The following is a 10,552-nucleotide window of genomic DNA, read 5'->3' as shown; positions in this document are numbered from 1 at the left end:
AATATACCTTTTTATTGCAACTGAAGTTAGTGCCTCATATTCTTCCCTCCCTCCCTCTCTGCTTCTGTTCCTTCCTTTCTTCCATCCCCCTTCTTTCCTCTTTGCATTTTTCTCTTTCTCATTTTAGCTTTTTGTCAGCTTAACAATCAAAACCACCAACAGCTTCTTCATGGAGAGTTACTATCAATTAATCTTTGTTATGATTAGGCCATATATCCATATTTCTTTGTATGCTTTATAACTTTTTGTTTAGAACTGGACATTTTGAATATTTTAGTGAGGCATTTCTGAGCATCACATCCTCTCTCTCACCTAGGAATACTGCTGTTACCTGATGAAGGTTGCAGTCATCAGTTTGTTCAGTGAATTTTCTAGACTCTTTTTACAAAGATTGTGTTCCTTGTTGTATGTGATCACTAATGTCTCTATTCCATTATTCTCTCAATTAACAGCCAACCTGATGGAAATTTCCTTAAATGCCTGGCTTGAATAAAAGAGAGAAAATTAAAAGTCTACCTCTTTAAATTTCATTTCATCAATAGCCTGTGTGTTTAAAATCAATGGCCAACCTCTGTGCTTGCTCTTCAGCAATCAGTACCAGAGATCACAGAGGAAAAGGCAACTTTTTGGAGAAGAAGGTTTCTATTTTCCTCCCCAGACCTAGGAAAGCATATTAGGCCTCACTCACAGGGATAGGGGATGAGGAGATGAGAATTAGGGAATAGTAGCTACACAAGCTGGATGGCATCACCGACTCTGTGGACATGAGTTTGAGTGTACTCCGGGAGTTGGTGATGGACAGGGAGGCCTGGCGTGCTGTGATTCATGGGGTTGCGGAGAGTCGGACACGACTGAGTGACTGAACTGAACTGAACTGAACTGAGCTACACAAGGAATTTCAGAATTCACTGAAATATATGAGTCTTTCTTCATCTAGCACTTCCCTGTCACTGGCTAAAGTATTTGACTAGATTCTAGCATTATAAAGTGGGCTTCTATGGGACTTGTAGCCAACACAAAATGGATAAGACCTCGAGTTCAGTATTTTTTTGCTGCATCTATTATTGCAAATGGACTGTGTCATCTGGCAGCACCTTTAACCTCTACCTATGTAGAGCTCTGTATCTACGCGGGATTCTTTGGATTTGCTTTTGGGTGGCTCAGCTCAGTACTATTTGAAACACTGATGGACCTTGTTGGACCCCAGAGATTCTCCAGTGCTGTGGGATTGGTGACCATTGTTGAGTGCTGTCCTGTACTCCTGGGGCCACCAGTTTTAGGTCGTCTCAATGACATATATGGAGACTACAAATACACATACTGGGCATGTGGCATAATCCTTATTGTCGCAGGCATCTATCTTTTCATTGGCATGGGCATCAATTACGGACTTCTTGAAAAAGAACAGAAAGCTGAGAAGCAGCAGAAAAATGAAGGTAAAGACGAGGAGACCAATGTAGATGTTGCTGAGAAGCCAAAAGAAGTCACCGATGCAGCAGAATCTCCAGAGCATAAAGCCACAGAAGGAGACCCCAAAGAGGCAGAGAGTCCAGTTTGAACCTGTGGGACTGAAGGGTAAATGGTGCAGCTCATGACCCAAAATATTCTATTGGCCTGTGATCTACCAGTGGTGCTCAATGCAAATACTGGACATTTCTGTGGGACTCATACCAGGGGTTTATTGATGGAATTTTTGTTTCACTCCTTACCAGTAGCCTGGATTAAAAATGCCTAGCCTTGGAAAGGGAGTGGTTGAGAAAGAATGAGAAAAGGAAGTCAGTTTGTGTGTTTGTTTCTTTGTTTAAATCTTTGCTTTTAACAGTGTCATGAAGATTATAATATGTGCCTTAAGTTTTAGTCTTTAGGGAGCCTTAACTATTAAAACTATTCTGCTTAACTCATCCATTTTCAGTGTTCCATTACAAATAAAAATAACTGCTTTGAGGCAAAAAATAAATAAATAAATAAAATAAAGTGGGCTTCTATGGTGACTCAGACGGTAAAGAATCTTTCTGCAATGCAGGAGACCCAGGTTTGATCCCTGAATTGGAAAGATCCCTTGGAGAAGGGAATGGCAACCCACTCCAGTATTCTTACCTGGAGAATCCCATAGACAGAGGAGCCTGGTGGGCTATATTCCATTGGATGGTCACAGAGAGTCAGACATGGCTGAGTGACTAAGGCTAGCATTCTAAAATAGCTGCTTCAATTTTTACTAACTCAGTAGTTGTTAAGCAAAAATTGGAGCTTACTCATTTGGAAACTTCTGTGATGTTCTGGTGTCAGGTAATGCCAATATTAAAATACTGCCTTTTAGAGGTAATTTGGGAAATATAGATATATTTTAATGTCACTTTGGGTTTTATTCATTTCTAAATTGGAACCAGGGGTCTTGAATATTGGATGATTTGAAACTCAAGAGTAAATGCTATTCCAGCTGTATGAGATGAGTTTGACAACAGAATCATAAGCAATTTTTTTTCTTTTTTCTCCTCTCTCTAGATAATTTTAGGCAACCAATTTAGTAAAATAAATATATCTTTATTTTAGGCAATACTGTTGCATTGTGAATAGGGAAGCTGGGACATTAAGCACCAGAATGGGTCAGTATTAATTTCTTAATTTACTGCACCAGAGAAATATATTAATCATAAGACACTTGAGATATCAAAATACCTAGTAGTATTTAAAGTGAGATTTAGAAATTAAGGCATTGGGAATGTGTATTCTTTTTGTATTTAATAATGTAAAACAATATGAAATCCCAGCTTGATAGGGTGAAAGAATGTGGCTAGTGCAGAGCCCTTCTTATATATCTTGGTTAGACATGCATTCATCAGTCCTGACAAGAAATCTATAATTAATGTCTTCACTTCTATAATAGAATTCTCATATGTTTCTGTCAACTAAGTTACAACAGCCTAATAAAGTTTCTTTTACATTCATTGTTTTATTTGAGATATTGTGATTTTGCTATTTGCTGTTGTGGGAAGTATTAGCTGAAATATTTTGTGAATATTTGATACTCTGACATTTTCTTTTAGAAAGTATACATTGTTAGGAGATAAAATTTTTATTTTGGTTTTTGCTGATATTATTCCTCTTTCATTTTATATGTATATGTTTACACACAGACACCACTATATATACTCTGGGGCAACATTTACTATCTTGATTTCTGATAAAAATGGAGACTAAGCAGGGCTGGTTACAGTGACATGAGTGAGGTGGGTAGGAAGTTACCTCAGGAACATTTAAGAATGTATCCCACAACTCAGTAATCAAGATGAATATTATATAATACATATTTTAAAATGAAAATTAATGCAAATGATTAATGAACAAAATATCAACATTTTAGATTCAGGCAAGATCCGCAACTATAATCTGGTAAACCGTATTTGAGCCTGAGGCAAATGGAACATTCAATGAAATTGCATTAAAATATCTTACATAAATTACTGAGTATTTTTGTTTCTTCTTTAAATTTTATGCCTAAGGCAATTACCTCACTCTCTTCATATTAGTATTGCTGAATCTAAATTCTTATTCTCCAGGCAAACTTTGTATATCGAAGCCATGAAGTAGCAAAATTAATCTTGCTACTCAGCCAGAATTTTATACTTTCGACTCTCTTCTAGCAACTGAAGTTGTTGAATATTTATAATTTAGTTTTAGAAATATATTTTATTAATGTTAGTAGGAAGTTCAATATGGACAACAGGGCCAGGAACCTAGTAAAAAGAAATTCTCTCAGGAGTGTGACCCTATGAGAGGACAAATAAACTGGTATGGTATCTGAGAAAGCTTTAAATGGTCTCAAGAAGCAGGCAGTAAACAGAATCTGGAGGCACTAGGCCAGAGGATGAATCAATGAGGAAAACACCACAATCTGAAGTATTTCTTATCCCATCATTTCTTGTGACCTTCTGATCTATGTCTTGGTCTCTGACTTTATCTCTGTGTTTATTTTTCTCTCACTCTCTCTCTCTCTCTCTCTCTCACATACATAAATGCACCCAAACACTGAGCAGTTACATGATGAAAAATGTTGAAAGAATATGACAAGCCACATCTGATAATGATCAAAGCAGGGAAATGATCTGAGAGACCAGACAGAGAAACTTTCTTGAAAAAATTTTTTATTGATCCATATACACATCCATTTCTTCTACAAACATAAATTCACATTTGTACAAGGGCCTTAAGAAGCATCACTGAGAACAAAGCTAGTAGAAGTTATGGAATTCCAGTTGAGCTATTTCAAATCCTGAAAGATGATGCTGTGAAAGTGCTGCACTCAGTATGCCAGCAAATTTGGAAACTCAGCAGTGGCCACAGGACTGGAAAAGGTCAGTTTTCATTTCAATCCCAAAGAAAGGCAATACCAAAGAATGCTCAAACTACCCACAATTTAACTCATCTCACATGCTAGTAAGGGAATGCACAAAATTCTCCAAGCCATGCTTCAACAGTATGTGAACCATGAAATTCCAGATGTTCAAGCTGGTTTTAGAAAAAGCAGAGGAACCAGAAATCAAATTGTCAACATACATTGGATCATCGAAAAAGCAAGAGAGTTCCAGAAAAATATCTACTTCTGCTTTATTGACTATGCTAAAGACTTTGACTGTGTGGATCACAACAAACAGTGGAAAATTCTTTAAGAGACAGGAATACCAGACTACCTGACCTGCTTCTTGAGAAACCTGTATACAGGTCAGGAAGCAACAGTTAGAACTGGACATGGAACAACAGACTGGTTTCAAATAGGAAAAGGAGTACGTCAAGGTTGTATATTGTCACCCTGCTTATTTAACTTATATGCAGAGTACATAATGAGAAACACCGGGCTGGAAGAAGCACAAGCTGGAATCCAGATTGCTGGAAGAAATATCAACAACCTCAGATATACAGAAAGTGAAGAAGAACTAAAATCTTTTTGATGAAAGTGAAAGAGGAGAGTGAAAAAGTTGGCTTAAAACTCAACATTCAGAAAACTAAGATCATGGCATCTGGTCCCATCACTTCATGGAAAATAGATGGGGAAACAGGGGAAAGAGTGGCAGACTTTATTTTGGGGGGCTCCAAAATCACTACAGATGGTGACTGCAGCCATGAAATTAAAAGACGCTTACTCCTTGGAAGGAAACTTATGACCAATCTAGATAGCATATTAAAAAGCAGAGACATTGCTTTGTCAACAAAGGTCCATCTAGTCAAGGCTATGGTTTTCCCAGTGGTCATGTATGGATGTGAGAGTTGGGCTATAAAGAAAGTTGAGCACCAAAAATTGATGCTTTTGAACTGTGGTGTTGGAAAAGACTCTTGAGAGTCCCTTGGACTGCAAAGAAATCCAACCAGTGCATCCTAAAGGAAATCAGTTCTGAATATTCATTGGAAGAACTGATGCTGAAGCTGAAACTCCAATACTTTGGCCACCTGATTCAAAGAGCTGACTCATTTGAAAAGACCCTGATGCTGGGAAAGATTGAAGGTGGGAGGAGACGGGGACGGCAGAGGATGAGATGGTTGGATGGCATCACTGATTCAATGGACATGAGTTTGAGTAAACTCCGGGAGTAGGCAATGGACAAGGAGGACTGGTGTGCTGCACTCCATGGGGTCACAAAGAGTCGGACACGATTGAGCAACTGAACTAACTGACAAGGCATACTCTGTAGCTATGAAAAATCAAGCAATATGTGAGAAGACATTAAGGTAGTTAAATGTAACATCTGAGGCCACATGGACAAAATATGAATGATATACTATCTTGAAAGATGTAGAGAAAAACAGAATAATCAATGTTATGTTGGAAAATAGTATTCTACCTGGATACCGAAAGACTAAAGACAAAAATAACCATTCACAAATATTGTACAATAATAAAAAATGTGATCTGGGGTTATCATGCTGTCCAGCTGAATTTGAAGGAAACTTGATCAGGAACTAGCTTCTCGCCTTGCCCCTCAGCAGCTACTGCTGCTGCTGCTGCTAAGTAGCTTTAGTTGTGTCTGATTCTGTGTGACCCCACAGAGGGCAGCCCACCAGGCTCCCCCATCCCTGGGATTCTCCAGGCAAGAACACTGGAGTGGGTTGCCATGTCCTTTTCCAATGTATGAAAGTGAAAAGTGAAAGTGAGGTATCTCAGTTATGTCCAACCCTCAGCAACACTATGAACTGCAGCCTTCCAGGCTCCTCCATCCATGGGATTTTATAGTACAAATAAGTAAATGCTTTGTGAATAATTAGAAGCAGATTTTTCACTTTCTTAGGATGAACTTTGTGGTGTTTGATGAAAATTAAACATATTCTGTCTAAAGATATGTATAAGTATGGATAAAAATCTATCTAGACAGCCATCCATATTCAGAAAATATATTTATGTTTTCCAAGTTCTGGAAAGGCCTGGAAACAAGGACACTTTGTTAGGCATGTTTCTAAATACAAGGTATCAGTTTATAAATATCATTGTTGAATAAGAGGAACAAGGCCTTATTCAAGAAATTATTGATTCCAGGCTACATAGGAAATAGAAGTGCATCTGGAGCACTGTATGGTGCCAGAAAGTAAGAAAGTGCTTACAGGAAGAGGGGTACATATCAAAAGATCATAGGAAGCACTTTGAAATAGTTCTTTATGGTTAAACCTAGAACATTTTGAAGAATACAACAATAATTTAGTATCAAAAAGCACAGAATAAAATAAATGTCCATGTGCACTTAATAATATAAGCTGAAAGTTGAACACATAAGTAAATGAAAGAGAAGGGATATCTCTTCTTTACTTAATAATTAGAATATAGAAAGAATAGAGAAAAAAAAGGCTAGAGGAAAAGAACACAACAGGAAATGTTGTAGGGAGGATCCTTCAATAGATATTAAAACTGGTGGACCAAATTTTGAAAATGAACAGGATATTTGCATTGTCTTCAAGTAATATATCCTAACATATTTATTAATTAAAAGAAAAAATGTGCAACTTTATAATGGAGAAACCCAGCAGATACTATCTTGATGAAGTAATTAAAGTTAACACTCTCAGTAATATCATATACTGTTATCTTGTTTCCCCTATAATGATATGCTGAGAAGAACACAGCATTACTTCTATGGTATCCCTGCTGCAAGAAGCACAGCATTAACCTAATAATAAGAAGACGTCAGACAATCTAAAACTGAGGGACATTTTACAATATAATTGACTGGTCCTCTTCAAAAACATGTAGGCCATGAAAGAGAAGAAAATACTGAATAAGAGTTACTTAAGGGGGAGATTAGGAAATATGATATTTTTATCTTCAAAATTGTTTTATAACTTTAATGTTTAAATTATCAAATAAAATGATTATAAATTAAATTCAGAGATAGAAAAATATGACAGTGTTAAACTAAGTGAATCAAAAGGAATGAATTTATAAAAAGAAAAGTTCAATTTACAAATTTGAATATATAAACAGTAAAATTAATAATAACAACCAATAATTTGTTCTTAAACATGCAGTTACATGACTAACTTAACTGAAAAACCAACCATTTTAAAACTGGACAAGGTTTTAAAATGATTGGACAATGAATGTAAACAACTGGACAATGATTGTAAAAATCATTTGGAAATAGGTATAAAAACTCTAAAAAGACTCTTAGGAGTGGATGAGCTTGATCATATATTTACAAGTAATAGAATGTTTCAGTAGAATAATAGAATGTTCTAAGTGTTTTAACCTTGGTCTTGTATTAAAAATGTTTATTGAAATAAATATAAATTTCAGTGATATAGTTTCTATATTTTTATTCTATCTTTTATAATATACCACTTTATTTTATTTTATTTTACAGTAGGTCTTTGTTGGCTATCTATTTTAAACATAGAAGTATGTGCATATCAATGTCAAACTCCTTATCTATTCCTCCCCCCACCTTTCCCCACTGGTAACCACACATTCATTCTCTAAGTCTGTGAGTCTGTTTTTGTTTTACAAATAAGTTCATTTCTGTAATTTTTAAAATATTTTATGTATAAGTGATAGCACGTGAAAATTTGTCTTTGTCTGACTTACATCATTTAGTATGATACTCTCCATTCTGCAAATGGCATTATTTCATGTTAGCATATTCTTTTTAATGGCTGAGTAATATTCCATTGCTCTTTACCCATTCATGTATCAATGGACATTTAGGATACTTCTATGTCTTGACTATTGTAAGCAGTGCTTCAATGAACACTGGGGTGCATGCATATTTTAAAATTATGGTTTTCTCTGGATATATGCCCAGGAGTGGAATTATTGAATCTTGTGGTTGCTCTCTTTTAAATTTTTTAAGGAATCTCCATATTGTTCTCCATAGTGGCTTATGTTTGGGGGATGGAGCTTATTTTATTTGACACTTTCATTTATAACTGTAACATGTAAGATTTAACATTGTGTAATAGAAATGGGCAATGAATTAAGAATTTAAAAATGTGAATACTAAACCTGGCTCTAATGTTTATTACTTATGTGGTCATTGGCAAGTCACTTATGTATTTTGAGTATGAATTGCCTGTCTCATGTCTCATACCTTTATATCACACAGAATTTACTGTGGAGTCATATGCAATAAAATTGTTTGAAATGTGATTACAGGCTCTGTTAGCCCCAAAGCCTCTGTGCTTTCCACTGGGCTGCAGACTGTATGTGGATATTTACCTGTCAGACAAGATTGAGCGTCTGAACTGAACTGAACTGAAAGTTAATACTAATGAGGCTATCTAGTGATACATCCACACTCCTTGTTTTACCTAACCAAACTTGGGTTTGATTACCCACGCACATTATAAAGCCAATCTACTGACACTGGGTTGTGCTGAAGCAAAGTGCAGCATTAATTGCAGGGCACCAAGAAGGAGTCCAAGTGGCTGGTGTTTAAAAGGCCCAAACTCCCAGATTACTTTCAGGGAAAGGTCTCTAAAGCTAGGGTGTCAGATGGGGAGGAGAGTTGCAGGGTGCAAGAAGTCAACATCATCAACCTTCTGATTCCGACTTATCTGGGGTCTACATACTTGTGGGCAGCTATAGTTAACTTCTTCCATCTGGTGAGGGTTTCAGTACCTGTGAAACAGCTCAAAAGCTATCTTTCATAATATCATCTATAGCTCCTGAGGAAGGTCGAAATGTCTTTGAATTTGTTTAATGGCTAAACTATTATTATTTTGTCTTCTTTGACTGTTTTCCTTTTTTTTTTTTTTTTTTACATTTTCTTATTTCTCTGATTATATTTACTTCTTGGAACCTGGGAAAGGCCTAAGAGTCTAAAGTTTTTCAGCAGATAAGAGGCAGGTGGAAGACATAGGATAAGAGGGGATATGGCGGGCGTATTGTTTCTGGGAAGTCCCCATAAGGTCCTGCACAATGGCACTTGTATATAAAAACCTCTTGACTTGGAAACTCTGTCTTTCTGCTCTCCAGTATTTAAAAGACAGTCTTTGTGCAAGGAAAATTATTAATCCTGTATCATTAACCCATAACATGTTTTCCTGTCTCTTTGGAGGTTTTCCTAGTTTTCAGCATAGAAAGATGCCAGAAGCTAGATTCATCAGTTTTAATTCTCCATAAGCATGTGTTTGTTTTGACAATGCGTTTAGGCATTTGAGTTTTCCAACAATATGATGCATGTAGCGTCTATGGGGTCGCACAGAGTCGGACATGACTGAAGCGACATAGCGGCAGCAGCAGCAGCAGCAGCAGCCTATTTAGTTTTTGAAGGTGCTATTTTGCAGATTAGAGGAGATCAGAGACTTCCCAGAGAATGAAACATAGTGGAATTAATGAATTTTTCAGTAGTTAGATTGCACATATTTCACATTAGATGAATTATATTATTTGGTTACTTTAGTCACTCAGCTTGTCAATTCATTGCATCAACCATTATGTTCACTCTCCTGATTGACTAGGGTGCTTAGGCAAATGGTCAAACTGTGCAATATAGGCAATGCTTCTTTCTCAAATTACAGACAATTACTAATATGCCTGAAATTATAAACCTTTTTTTTATAAAAAATATGGAATGCTTCACAAATTGGCATATGCAGGAGTCATGCTAATTTTTTCCTGTATTGTTGCAATTTTAGCACATATGCTACCAAAGCGAGCACTAGAATGTTTTCTTTTTATGAAGAATCTGAATGTGGCCATCCTATGGAAAAATGCCATAATGTCCCATTGATAATGCAACTTTCCATGCATTGTTCCACTCACCTAAGAGAACCAATTTATAGTATTGAGTGGATTTGGGTAATTAAATTAATTTTTAGATTTTATAATAAAATTTGAACTCTAAAGCTTCTCTCATAGACATGTTTTTCTTTTTCATGTATTCAGTAAGCTCAAGGAAAATAAATGCATTTTAGATAGAATGATGATAAATTCCAAAATGTTGTTGCCATTGCTGTCTTCTCCTAACATCTAAGCAATCATTGCCCCACAGATATTAAGAAAGTGAAGCCACAGGTTTTAATAAAAGTAAATATCCTAGAGATAATCTGCTATCATCAACATCATATCCTTGAA

The 10,552-nt window shown here is 36.2% G+C and overlaps 2 pseudogenes; one reads left to right on the top strand and one right to left on the bottom strand.

Moving 5' to 3' along the window:
- The first annotated feature begins 997 nt into the window (after positions 1 to 997).
- On the top strand, positions 998 to 1,943 carry LOC148777835 (monocarboxylate transporter 1 pseudogene; annotated as a pseudogene).
- Positions 1,944 to 10,038: 8,095 nt separating this feature from the next.
- Positions 10,039 to 10,137, bottom strand: LOC129562219 (U6 spliceosomal RNA; annotated as a pseudogene).
- Positions 10,138 to 10,552: the final 415 nt, after the last annotated feature.

Source organism: Moschus berezovskii, chromosome 5 (assembly GCF_049115385.1).
Source record: "Moschus berezovskii isolate FMDL1 chromosome 5, NW_MosBer_1.0, whole genome shotgun sequence".
Taxonomy (NCBI): Eukaryota; Metazoa; Chordata; class Mammalia; order Artiodactyla; family Moschidae; genus Moschus; species Moschus berezovskii.
This window is presented reverse-complemented; position numbering and strand designations above follow the sequence as displayed.